This window comes from Melospiza melodia, chromosome 17 (assembly GCF_035770615.1).
Source record: "Melospiza melodia melodia isolate bMelMel2 chromosome 17, bMelMel2.pri, whole genome shotgun sequence".
Taxonomy (NCBI): domain Eukaryota; kingdom Metazoa; phylum Chordata; class Aves; order Passeriformes; family Passerellidae; genus Melospiza; species Melospiza melodia.
In genome coordinates this window covers 2,279,222-2,291,352 of record NC_086210.1, presented here as the reverse complement: position 1 = coordinate 2,291,352, position 12,131 = coordinate 2,279,222, and the positions used below count along the sequence as shown (strand labels likewise).

At 53.8% G+C, this 12,131-nt stretch overlaps 1 non-coding gene and 1 pseudogene across 1 annotated transcript; both read right to left on the bottom strand.

Moving 5' to 3' along the window:
- Positions 1-1,090: 1,090 nt before the first annotated feature.
- Positions 1,091-8,849, bottom strand: LOC134426218 (28S ribosomal RNA; annotated as a pseudogene).
- Positions 8,850-9,745: 896 nt separating this feature from the next.
- On the bottom strand, positions 9,746-9,898 carry LOC134426229 (5.8S ribosomal RNA). Its single transcript, XR_010029934.1, has one exon. It is a non-coding gene; the product is annotated as a 5.8S ribosomal RNA (ribosomal RNA).
- Between the last annotated feature and the right edge of the window lie 2,233 nt (positions 9,899-12,131).

Genomic DNA, 12,131 nt, shown 5'->3' with positions numbered 1-12,131 from the left:
ATCCATGCAGCATCACCTTTCCCTGGTGCGCAGGCTGGGGGAGCTGTTCTTTAATCCCTGTACGGCCGAGCAGCTGCAGGGCAGGGCTGGCCCAGGGGCTGGGCTGGGCTTTGGCAGCTCTAGCAGGGAAGGAGCCCGGGGCCACAGGAGCAGCTGGGGCTGGGACAGCTGCAGCCGCAGAGCCGTGGGCAGGGAGGGAGGGAGGCAGTGCTGAGGGCAGCCCTGCTGCAGGGCAGATGTGGCACCTGCTGGGCCTGCCCTGCAGGGCAGACACTACCCTGAGCAGCACAGCTCTTGTGTCCCCTCGCAGCCAGCACAGCCCTCAGCCCGGGGGCTCATGGCCCTCAGTCCCTCCTGGGCCAGCAGAGCAGCCCCAGAGATGAAGGGCATCTCTGCGGCCATGTGCCCATTCCCTGCTGACCAGGGCCTGAGGGCCACTGTCCTGCCCTGCTGCTGCCTGGCAGGGGCTGGGCAGGGCTGGCCAGGGAAAAGCTTTTCCTCAGGCCCAGCTCTCTCTCTCTCCTTGCCTTGCCCAGGTGCTGCTGGCATTGCTGAGGGGCTCTCTGCAATGGCAGTTCCAGCTGCAGGGCCAGGCCCAGCCCTTGGGCTCCTCCTGTGCAGGCTGAGCACAGCAATGGGGTGTCCCAGCTCCCTGTGCCCGGGGAGCTCTGGGCAGGGCAGCCTGGGACCCTGGCAATGAGCCCACTCTCCTCAAGCACTGCCATGGACAGGACCCTTGGTGTGTCCTCAGGATGCCATCCAAGCTGTCAGCGGCCTCCAGGGTACACTGGGGGACAGGAGCGTCCTTGGCCAGAGTGGGGCTGGGACTCTGAGAAAGGCTAAACCAGTTTGCTTTGCTGTGGGTCCCTCTGCTCTCAGTTGTGTCAGGCTGATTTCCAGGGGAACACAGGGACTGCCCTGGATTGCAGAAAAGGGCAGCTGGGGACAGACGGAGTGACAGAGCAGCTCCCCTAGCCCTTCACTGAGTTCCAGCCACTGCTCTTGCCTTGCACAACTCTCCATTGGCCTCACTTCTCTAAGGGATAACACATCCCATCCCATCCCAAGGGTTCCCAGGAATATTATTGCAACAGCACATCATCAGAAGGGTAAAACTAACCTGTCTCATGACGGTCTAAACCAAGCTCAGATTCCCTATTAGTGGGTGAGCAATCCAACGCTTGGTGAATTCTGCTTCATAATTATAGGAAGAGCTGACATCGAAGGATCAAAAAGCGATGTTGCTATGAACGCTTGGCTGCCACAAGCCAGTTATCCCTGTGGTAACTTTTCTGACACCTCCTGCTTAAAACCCAAAAAAGCCAGAAGGATCATGAGGCCCCGCTTTCATGGTCTGTATTTGTACTGAAAATCAAGATCAAGTGAGCTTTTGTCCTTCTGCTCCTACGGGAGGTTTCCGTCCTCCCTGAGCTCACCTTAGGACACCTGCGTTACGCTTTGACAGGTGTACCGCCCCAGTCAAACTCCCCACCTGCCGCTGTCCCCGGAGCGGGTTGCGGCCAGCGCGCGCCAGCCGCTTGGCGCCAGAAGCGAGAGCTCCCTTCGGGGCTCACCCCCCCCCACCTCACCGGGTAAGTGAAAAAACGATCAGAGTAGTGGCATTTCACCGATGGCCGGGATGCCGGCGGGCAGGTCGCCCCGCACCGCCGAGTGCGTGCCCGGCTTCCCACTTATTCTACACCTCTCATGTCTCTTCACAGCGCCAGACTAGAGTCAAACTCAATAGGGTCTTCTTTCCCCGCTGATTCCGCCAAACCCATTCCCTTGGCTGTGGTTTCACTGGATAGTAGGTAGGGACAGTGAGAATCTTGTTCATCCATTCATGCACGTCACTAATTAGATGATGAGGCATTTGGCTATTTAATAAACACATACAAATTTTATATGTTCCTTTTCCGGGTTAAGTAAGGTGGCCCGTCCACCTGAATGACCAAATTGGAATTTATAGCCCAAAATGGGCTAGACGCGGTTATGACGGATGAACCCCTCCCAAACAAAAACCGATTCCACTGTCCAGCGAACCTGTCGAGGGGAGAGGCCTAGATTATTTACCAAGTATTTACACAGATACAATTGATCTAGCTTTGCTAACGAATATATTTACAATGTCAACGGAGGTGGATGCTAGGGCCCGTGCGGTTCTCTCTAGCCTTGTTTTAGAGAGACCAAGGGCAGTCAGCAACTCAGTATTCCTGCCAAACCATTTGGTACGGGCTCCCATGGGGAAGCCAACATATTCAATGTCATCAGCATTGGTCAGTTGCTGAATTTGTGTATGAAGGCGCTGATATTTTTTGGCCTTCTCCAAGGTGGCCTCACTCAATGAGACATCAGAGTGCTCAGACCTCACAGTCACATTGACCACAACTGCCTTAGAACCTTTGACAAAGATTAAATCCAGTTTAAATAGTAAATTTACATAATCCCTTAGGTGTGGCTCCTCAAAAACTGTCCAACACTCCCTCTTAGCCTCCTCGCTAAGGGTTTCACAGATGGCATTGTGTCTCTTAATCCTGGCATTTTGAGTGATGGCACAGTTTCTGACAATGTGGGCTGTGGTCTCAAATCTAGCTCCACAATGTCTACATGATTGGGCAACATTGACTTGTTTACCCCTAGCCAGGAATTCTCTTGTTGGGTAGACATTCGCTCTGAGTTGTAGGGCCGTGATTAGTTTACAGTGAGGTATGCCCTTAAACTGCCCTATCCAGGCATTACTGATCTCATCATTCTCGAAATGCTCAATCCCATGGCCCTGGGCAACCAGATGGGTCCATTTATGAAATTCTTGTTTCCTCCAGTTACAAGGTCTTGGGTAACGAATCTTAGGGATGGGTGCTTCCCATTCCAGCCAGGCTCCATCGTCGCCCCCCAACTCTACCAATGGTAAAGGCTCCCAAATCGATGGGATGGACTCTTGTGTCCCCCCCCACTTTCAACCACAATTTTTCAAATAACCATTCCAGATGTACTTCCTTTAGATAGTTCACAAGAGTCTCATCCGAAGACTGGGCTAATCTATGGAGTCTTCGCACCTGAATACTTGGAATGAGCAACGCCAACTTGATGAGGTCTAAACCGCCATCTTTAAAACTCGAATACAAGATTGCATCACATGTACTTGGGGGAAGATGAAGCCATTCCTTAACCGTGTTATGAATTAATGATCAAGGGATTCAAGCAGGCCCACCTTGACTTCGGTATGGTCAGCCAGATATATCAGTCTCGGGATGGTATAGGTCCTGAGTATATCGACTTTCTGAAGAGGTTTTAAGGGCGAACGACCAATCCGATGAAGCCAATCCATGAGCTTCTCTGATAGTCTAGGATCTAGAAAGCCAGTCCAGGGGTCAACCCATGTGCTGACGTACCTTTCTGAGCTCCCTGGGTCGATCATGTTAAGGGGGGATCCATTAATCACCCATGTGGGACAATCATTGATAGTATACGAGTCCCTTGTAGGCTTGATGTAAAAGCCATGACATTTTCCCCCCTGCGTACTGAGGCCAGTTAGATTGCAAAAGGCCTCCAAAATTTTGATGTTATGACACATGCCTTCCCAAGAGTCACTCAGCAGCACCAAGTCATCAGCAAATGCCATGGCTGTAAATTTCCAGCCCCCATGATGGAAAACCTCACCTTCATTCTCGAGTTTATATAGAAGGGGGTCCATCACTAAAATTGAGCAGCAAAGGTGACATGGGGTCGCCTTGCTTGACACCTGAGCAAATGTATATGGGGTCTGTCCTTTCTCTTCCCATGGAAATGCACATCTTAACATCCCGATACATTTCCCTCACCAACTCTATCATGTGTGGATCCACCCCTCTCTGGACCAGACCCTCAAATACATGCTGATGACAGACGGTGTCAAGTGCCTTAGCAATGTCCACGAACACAACCCCCAGATGTTTATGCTCTCACTTAGCTGTTCCACCACAAGCCGTAACAACTTGAGGTTTTCCGCACAACCTGATGCGCAAATAAAACCCCGTTGCCGGGGGTTAATGGGACATGCTTTGGACAGCCTCGCAGTAGCAATCCTGGAAAACAGCCTAATCACCACTGAACCAATAGTGATAGGCCTCCAGTTATTGATATCACCAAGCTTCTCTGCATCTGAAGACTTGGGTATCAAGACTGTCTTGCAGTCCCGCAGCGCATCTGGAACAGTACCAGTGATAAGCCAGAGGTTGAACATCTCAGTCAACTGGGAAAACTTTGGGCCTTTTGCAATAATCTGACCCAAAGTGATCCCATCTGGCCCGGGAGCAGAGGTTTTACACATCTCTCTCATGTTCTTATCAATCTCTTTTCCAGTAATTAAGGCCTTCAATGTGGTGTTATCCGCCTCCTTATATGGAGGGAAATTAAGTAGGCCACCAAATATACCAGATGTATCCCACCTTCTTTTAAAGTGATCGTGGAGAACACTTGATGGTAATTGGCACTGAGAGGCTTCTGTGCTGTCCAGGATCACGTATGAGGCGCTTTCTATGTAACTCGTACAGCAGTTGGAACCTCAAGAATTTTCCCCTCTTAATAGCTCTTCTGCGCCTCCAATTTGATAGAGTTTTGGATGCTTTTTGGCCACGGGATGCCTGCATCTTTTGACCCTTGATAGATTTAGTTTGGCTAGGCACACCCAGAATACCAAGAAACTCCTTATAAACATCGTTCACCACCCGACCTGGATCTTGCCCATCAAGAACTTTCTTGAAGGCTTCCCGATATATGGTCAATTTGCCAAACGATAATCCCGCTTTGATGACTTTCCAGAATTGGAGCTTTAACTGTCCCTCCTTGGGCATCCCTCCTTACCAGATCCGGCAGGATGTTCAATTCCAGTGGCACCTACTAGTCCCTCATGACCTTTCACGGAGGGACGCCTTTTATCACTAATCTGCTTTGCCATTTTAGTTGGAATATGCTCCACTATAAGTTGGTTGATATTCCGCTTACTGGCAAACTTGTCCACCAATTGTACCAGAAGAGCCTATTCCTCCTTAGTCCATACCCGTTTGTGGGCCCCTCAGGCCGACGACTCTTTGGGATGAGAAGCAACAATCCGCTCCACATTTCGCACAAGAGGATGTCTTATTCTCTTGTGCAGACCCAGGCCAGTCTTAGTAGCGAACCCATGTTGGCACACGTCACAGACCCATTCCCCAGTGGGAGCCACACACACCACCCCCTTGCAGCGCGGGATGTGACAGGAGATACTGTGGTATTTTATATTTTGTTTACCACATTTTGAACACCTGAAAATGATCTTTCTCTGCCCGTGCACCCTTTTGAGATGGTCAATCAGCCCCAACATCCTAGTAAACCAGGTCTCACAACAAGGACAAGATGGTTGTTTGTCAGGCATGGACACGACAGGTGTTCTTGGCGTTGTACCACCACCTTCAGACCCGTGAGGAGCCTCGGGTGTTTTGGGCTCTTCACTACCTCCCATCGCGCTCTCAGCCTCAGGTGTTTTGGGCTCTTTCGGTACCTCCCACCGCACTCTCAGCCTCATCCTGGGCCATCCCCATAGGGGAGATCTCATAGGGCTCAGGGAGTTGCCCCAAACCCTACCAAACATCCACATGATGTACACCATCTTCTTTAACAATTTAGGAGTTAAAAAACTCCAAACTTACAAAATCGAATCCCTCTTCCCTGGGAACACAGGGCATAGATGGTAATTTGACATCAATGACCCTTAGATCTAATGGGTCAGTCTGAGTGGTAGTCAAGATATAACGCAAAGCCATTTTGTCAGTCTGGTAAGCAATAAAGTGACAAGTCCAAGTGAGAGTAGAAGCATATAGTAGCTGACCCTCTCTCAAACTACCAACTGTGTCAACAACAGCTCACGGACAAGGCTCTGTGCAACAGCGAACTAACTGTGCCAACCTTTTTGTTTCAGCAATTCGTGAAACTATCATTGGGTGGTGAGTCCAATGACAGGGAGGGCTGATATGCACCCTCTCTCACACTGGGGCAGAAGTCGACTCAGTTACCACGAGGGTATCCGGCAGGACAACGAGGAGGTGCGACTTCCGCGATTATGCCCAGTTAGTAAATATAGTTACTCCCGCCGTTTACCTGCGCTTCATTGAATTTCTTCACTTTGACATTCAGAGCACTGGGCAGAAATTACATCGCGTCAACACCCGCCTCAGGCCTTCACAATGCTTTGTTTTAATTAAGCAGTCGGATTCCCCTGGTCCGCACCAGTTCTAAGCCGGCTGCTAGGCACCGACTGAGGCGGGGCGCTGGCCCGGAGACCCTGCCCCGGGGACCCTCCCCCGCACGAACCGCTCAGCCGACGCTGGCTGCGGCTGCGCGCGCGCTGGCCGCACACCACGGGAACCCCAACGGTGGGAACTGCTGGGGTGCCGGCCGTGGCAAGGCAGAGGGTGGACGGAGGGGGGGAGCGGGCGGCGCCCGCCACAGCTGGGCGATCCACAGGAAGGGCCCGGCGTGTGTCCAGAGTTGCCACTGTGCGCGTGCCCACCCCGGTGCCCAGGCGGGCCACGCGGAGCGCACTCACCCGCGCGCAGCACCTCGTCCAGCTGCAGCACGTGCCCAGCCCCGCTTTGCGCCCCAGCCCGACCGACCCAGCCCTTAGAGCCAATCCTTATCCTGAAGTTACGGATCCGGCTTGCCGACTTCCCTTACCTACATTGTTCCAACATGCCAGAGGCTGTTCACCTTGGAGACCTGCTGCGGATATGGGTACGGCCCGGCGCGAGACTTACACCCTCTTCCCCGGATTTTCACGGCCAGCGAGAGCTCACCGGATGCTGCTGCAACTGCAATGCTTTCCAAGGTGAGGGCCCCTTGCTCGGGACGAATCCATTCCAAGGCACCCAGCCCTTCACAAAGAAAAGAGAACTCTCCCTGAGGCTCCCACCAGCTTCTCTGGGATCGGTTGCGTCACCGCACTGGGTGCCTCGCGGCGCCCGTCTCTGCCACTCCGGATTCGGGGATCTGAACCTGACTCCCTTTCGATCGGCTGAGGGCAACAAAGGCCATCGCCCGCCCTTTCGGAACGGCGCTCGCCTATCGCTTAGGACTGACTGACCCATGTTCAACTGCTGTTCACAAGGAACCCTGCTCCACTTTGGCTTTCAAAGCTCTCGTTTGAATATTTGCTACTACCACCAAGATCTGCACCTGTGGCGGCTCCACCCGGGCCCACGCCCCAGGCTTCGAGGCACACTGCCGTGGCCCTCCTACTCGTCATGGCCTAGCCCCTGCGGGCATCGCACTGCCGGCGACGGCCGGGTATGGGTCCGACGCTCCAGCGCCATCCATTTTCAGGGCCAGTTGATTCGGCAGGTGAGTTGTTACACACTCCTTAGCGGATTCCGATTTTCATGGCCACTGTCCTGCTGTCTACATCAACCAACACCTTTGCTGGGCTCTGATGAGTGTCAACATTGGGCGCCTTAACTCGGTGTTCGGTTCATCCCGCAGCGCCAGTTCTGCTTACCAAAAGTGGCCCACTGAGCATTCGCATTCCATGGCGCGGCTCCACGCCAGCGAGCCGGCCCCCTTACCCATTGAAAGTTTGAGAATAGGTTGAGATTGTTTCAGCTCCAAGGCCTCTAATCATTTGCTTTACCAGATAAAACTGCCCATTGCCAAGTGCCAGCTATCCTGAGGAAAACTTCAGAGGGAACCAGCTACTAGATGGTTTGATTTGTCTTTCGCCCCTAGACCCGCGTCGGACGACGGATTTGCACGTCAGGACCACTACGGACCTCCACCAGAGTTTCCTCTGGCTTCGCCCTGCCCAGGCATAGCTCACCATCTTTCGGGTCCTAGCACGGATGCTCACGCTCCACCTTCCCGGCCCCGCGAAGGGGCGGTGGGTGAGACGGACCGGTGGTGCGCCTGGGACTACCAGGCGCAACATGCGCCACGGGATCCCACCTCAGCCGGCGCGTGCCGGCCCTTACCTTCATTGTGCCGCGGGCTTTCGACAACGGCTCCTGACTCGCGCACCTGCCGCATGTCAAGCTCATTCTTTGGTCTGTGTTTCAAGACGGGTCAGGTGGGTTGCCAACATCGCTGCGGACCCCGGGCACCCCAGCGCGGCCTGTGAGCCCAGCCCAGTGGCGCCACGCGGTCGGGGCGCACTGAGCGCAGTCCGCCCCGGTTGACAGCAGGGCCGGGGGCCAGCGGGCCCAGCCCCTGCACCCCTGCGAGAAACGCTGTGCTTTGAGGACGCTTACCCCCCGCGAGGGGAGAAGCGACGCCCCCCGCCACGGCGCTACCACAGATGGGGTTTGCCCAGGCGATGGAGGGGAGGCGGAGGCGAGGACCTGCCAAACCTGCGCCAGACGAATGAAACTCGCCGGGTTGAATCCTCCAGGCAGACTGCGCAGGCCCCACCCGTTTACCTCTTAACGGTTTCACACCCTCTTGAACTCTCTCTTCAAAGTTCTTTTCGACTTTCTCTTACGATTCTTGTTGGCTATCGGTCTCGTGCCAGTATTTAACCTTAGATGAAGTTTACCATCCGGTTTAGGCTGCATTCCCAAGCAACCTGACTCAGAGAAGCCCCGGGCCCGGCGTGCTGGGGGGCCGCTACTGGCCTCACACCGTCTGCGGGCTGCGGCCTCGATCACAAGGATTTGGGTCCCCCAAGAGCGCCGCCCAGGAGGGGGGCTTCTGTACGTCACATGTCCCGTGCCCCACTGCGGGGGGAGATTCAGCCCTGGGCTTTTCCCTCTTTGCTCACCGTTACTGATGGAATCCTTGTTAGTTTCTTTTCCCTTGCTGACTAATTTGCTTAAATTCAGCGGCTCGCCATGTCTGATCTGAGGTTGCAAGGCCAAAGCTTGGCCACACCTCCCGGCCCATGCTGCTCCTAAAGAAGTGGCATGCCAACAGGCCAACAGCCAGCCAGCTTCTCCCACCTACTACTCTCACCTCCCTCCCCACTGGCTCCCATGCACCAGGGGAAAACAAAGCCAGAGGTAGAGAAGCAGAGACGGAGTGCCCCATCCCAGAGACAAGAACCAAAAAGGGAGTGTGGCAGAGACAGCCCTGATGGGGGACCAGCCAAGTGGCAGCACGTGATGGCCTTGGTGGAGAGAGAGAAAAGCCATGGTGCTATTTGCACCCCGAGACCGCAACAGAAGAGGAGCGGGGCAGGCGAAGGGAGGAGGGGGTCAGAACCCCTGTCCCTGGCGCTCTCGCCTCACATGCACACGCAGCAGCACAGCACAGTACCCCCGTGGTACCCACCTGCAGACAGCCGCCTGCGTGGCTGGGAGGCTACGGGTGAGGCCTGCACCTCATCTCCCTCTTGCCCCCTCTGTTCTCCCAGCCCACGGTGATGTTTTCAATGCTGTCTCTCACTCTCCTCATCTCCCACCACCACCATACCGCGGCATGGGTGCCCCAAGGACAAACTCTGCCCCAGTGGCTCACTCCAGGAGTGGGGAGCTATGGATCAGTCCCTGAGTCTGCATATAGGGGGATGAAGGCCCTGCGCGGCAACAATGACGATGACAGCCATGACGATGATGACGCCTGCTGGGTCACAGGGAAAAAATTGAGGCCGCCAAGGGAAAAGCATCCCTTGCCAAACCCCTGACCGCCTTCCCTCTGGGCACCAGCGAGCCACCATCACCACCGCCGCTGACCACAGTCAACTGGCCTGTGAGGCAACCCCAGCCGCACCACCGTGGTGGCCGCTGGATGGCGACTGATCGTCAAGCAACGCTCAGACGGGCGTAGCCCTGGGAGGAACATGGGGCCACAAGTGTGTTCAAATTGTGGATGACCAATGTGTCCTGCAATTCACATTAATTCTTGCAGCTAGCTGCATTCTTCATTAACGCACGAGCCGAGTGATCCACCGCTAAGTGTTGTCTGGCTTTTGGCACCGATCCCGCACACGTGGAGGGGCTGGGACCGCTCACATGGGGCTCCCCTTTCTCTTGTGCTGAGGACGTGCGGGCGTGTGCCTGGCTTTGACCGTCCTTACTTGATAGTCAGGAGTGCAGACATAGGAGATCCAGCCACACTGAACTGGAATTCTTCCTCAAACCTCCACACTACGGCGGCACTGAAGGAGATCTGAGCAGTCTGGGTCCCACCTGGTGCAACGATGCCCTCCTTGGGCGCAAACTTGAAGCAGAAGCCCACGTTTGCAGTTGAAGGGCAATAGGTGAAGGGAGCATCAATAGCTCCTAAGTTAATCAGTTCCACCTGCAGCAGCAAGAAAGCAAAATGGAAATACATGTGGAATCTTCCCTTCTTGTGAGTTATTGTCTAATGACGCAATTAATACCCAGAAATAGCAGACGATGCTATGAATGGCAAAATATACAACAGGACAAGTTCTGCCCTTGGGTTTTCATGCAAAGCAGTGGCAGCTCCACAGAACTGGAGTCCACAACCCTGGGGTTATCCCATGGACACAGAGCTGTGCACCTCTGATCAACATCACCAAGTTCATTCAGACCTGGCCCTGAGAGCAACGTGGGCTGATTGCAGTTGCGTAGTCAATCACCCCAGAGCTGCTGCTGCCCCACTGAGCACAGCTCCAACAGCACCATCTACTCATTCACCTTTTCCCATGTCATGAAAACAATACATTGATTATGAGGCATCAGCATCAAAATGTATAGACAGCATCATCTTTTGGTAAGAAAACTCAGCATGTCTTTGCCTCCCACAGCTAAACTTTTGGAAGTGTCTGGCATGATGTAGTGCCTCATTTTCTACCTCTTTCAGCTGCTCTCTCTTTGGTTTTTTTTGCAAACTTGACACTATTGGGGAGGAGGCAAATAGGTAGAAAAATGCTTTGCTTTATTCCCAGGAACACTTTTCTCTTTCTAGAGCCAGAGATGCACCAAGGCTGAAGCGTAGTGAGGGACTGGTCAGCAAGGGAAAGAACTCCCAAGCCCTTTGCAAGGGCCAGCACTGAGCCAGGAGGCTGGATGGCTTTCCTGTGACTTGCAGCAATAAGCAGGAGACATTTGACTGGAAGCTGTCTGCAGTAGACTGAAGCTCAAAGGCAGCAAGTTTGTTCCAGCTGCTTCTGAACAGCCCAGTCCAAAGGTGCCTTGTGTCTGGCACTGCCACAAAAGCCTCTGAACATCCCTTTTTGACCCAGGCTTCATTTCATATACCAAGGGGTTGTTTTGCAGCAAGCCTCCCAGCTAATTCCCAAAGAAGGAACTGGGGCTTCATGAACAACAGACACACCTTTCAGACCCTCCCAGATTTCACCAGTAGATCAAATATTCCCTGCTCACAACTGCCCAGGTCGGCAGCAATTTCACACTTCCACCAGGCTTCCTCCTGCCTCAGGAGCCATCAGGATCCACCCCAAGCCCTGCTGCTCAGCTCATAGACGTGGGGGGTGTCAATGGAAATGTTCCCAAGGTTCAGAGTAGGAGAGCTGAATTCTACCAAGGGTCCTTGGCCTTCCCCTCTGAGCTGCAGGGGCAGTCTGCTCTCACAGCCTGGGGAGAGATGTCCATTGCACTACAATCATTCCCTCTGTTATACTGGATTTTCCAGGCTGCCTCAGTGCTAGACCCTGACTCTGAGCTGGATGCAACCAGCTCCTGATGCTGCAGGAGAGGATATGGACCCTCCTCTTCCCTCAGCCTTGGGGCTGACTTCTAATTTCTAACCCATTCCTTGGGCTGCTTTCCAATTTCAGCCACCAGTCTGCTGAGTTTAAAACATCTCTGCTGCCTTGTAGTGACAGGCCAAGGAGTTACAGGTATAAATTGAAAGAAAGGAAATTTAGCTTAGATATTAGGAAGAAATTTTTTACTCTGAGGGTGGTGAGACACTGGAGCAGGTTCCCCAGGGCTGTTGTGGAGGTTCCAGCCCTGAAAGTGCTCCAAGCCAGGCTGGATGGGGCTTGGAGTTACCTGCTCTAGGGGGAGGTGTCCCTGCCCAAAGGCCTTTAAGGTCCATTCCATCCTTAACATACTGTGATTCTGTGGTTTTCTTCCCATGCACTTAGAGGAGCTTTGAAATCATTCAGTGAAGGCACAGAGCTCCTACAGAGTTTGGCAATTGCCAAACTACCTGGCCCAGGAACACAGGACTTTGTTGCCAAAGTCCCCAACTCCTGACAC